This window comes from Poecilia reticulata, linkage group LG1 (assembly GCF_000633615.1).
Source record: "Poecilia reticulata strain Guanapo linkage group LG1, Guppy_female_1.0+MT, whole genome shotgun sequence".
NCBI lineage: Eukaryota > Metazoa > Chordata > Actinopteri > Cyprinodontiformes > Poeciliidae > Poecilia > Poecilia reticulata.
The window spans coordinates 9,678,667-9,680,099 of record NC_024331.1 but is presented as its reverse complement, the minus strand read 5'-3'; positions in this window follow the sequence as shown (position 1 = coordinate 9,680,099).

Sequence of the window (1,433 nt, the reverse complement as noted above, 5' to 3'; positions counted from 1 at the left end):
GGACACAATAACAACACACACAACCAGATTCATTTTATTACAGTCTGACTCTATTGTTGGGTCTTGATGTCACCTATGTCATTAATTTTACGGTAATTTTATTTGTTATTACTATTAAACTAAAATCTCCAGCATGGGGAAGTGGGATGAGCTCGACTTTTCTCGACAAGTTTAATGTTGCAAAGGATAACATCTTAGGAGAAAGTATGTTCAAAGTGAAATACATTATATTTGAATATACAGACGATACATCTAGTGGTCCTATTTTTTTTAAGCATACATATTTTTAACCAGCTGGAAAAACTCAAATAAAATCTATAAACCACTTCCTACATGCTCACCAATGTTCTTAAATAGATTTTTTTTGTATTCAATTTGTGTTCTAATACTATGAATTTGCAAAATACTACAAAGTTTAGCATTGTTGCTGTTGAGTAGCAGAGAAGGACAGTGTCGGCTGTGGCTGTGGAGTTACACGAGGAACTAACTCCACAGGAGGTCAGGGGGGTCATGAGGAGGAAGAGAAAGACATGGAGGGACAGGAGTGGGAGAAGTGGAACGAGGACAGAAATCAGGAGAGTGGAGCAGGAACCAAGACTGACCAACACAACCTGAACCTGTAAGTGATGATGACTTTCACATGAACGTTTGTAATAGCAAAGATTAAACTGGAGTGGATTATTGTAAGGGTGTGTCTGTCTTTGTTTGGGTTTATGGAACAAGATGGCATCCGCTCCAGTGTCACAGGTCACACACTTGATAGCCGCACCTTGTGATGGATTACAGACAACAGGATTAATCAAGTCAACTAAAGCTAAAGAAAAATGACAGAATTTAGATTCCAGCTTTTTCAGTGTTCAAGCCTCGTTTCACTGTCTGTCGACAACGTGGGTTTGCAGTTGGGTCGGTTTATTCTATCCAGCTTTGTCCAGATTCCCTTCAAGAAATGGAAACTTTGTGTGATCAGGCGAGGTCTCACACTGCCAGTAAACTCCCCCAGTTATTTCCAGTTATTCCCTTTGACCTTTGTCATTTGCTGTCATTTTGCAGTAAATGATGCAAAACAGCACACAGTCAAGGCCTGAACATGTTGGCACATTGCAATGTTTTGCATCATTTCCTGCAAAATGACAGCAAATGACAAAGGTCAAACACAAAGATGAGCAAACAACACATTAACAACTACTAGTTTCTTTGAATGCTCTGCCTAAAAGGATATTGGTCAAAAGTACCTCTTTATGTATAATTTAGACTTTATCTGACTCAAATTAATTTGAATTGTGAGCAAGAAACATTTCACAATATGTAAAAGTTCAGAAAAAGAGGGAAACAAGGACTTAGGTTACCAAACCACTTCTCCACACTGACTGATTGGGACTTTGGAGCTTTACTCCACTAGGAGGGGCAAGCTGCTCCACGGAGATAACAGGGAG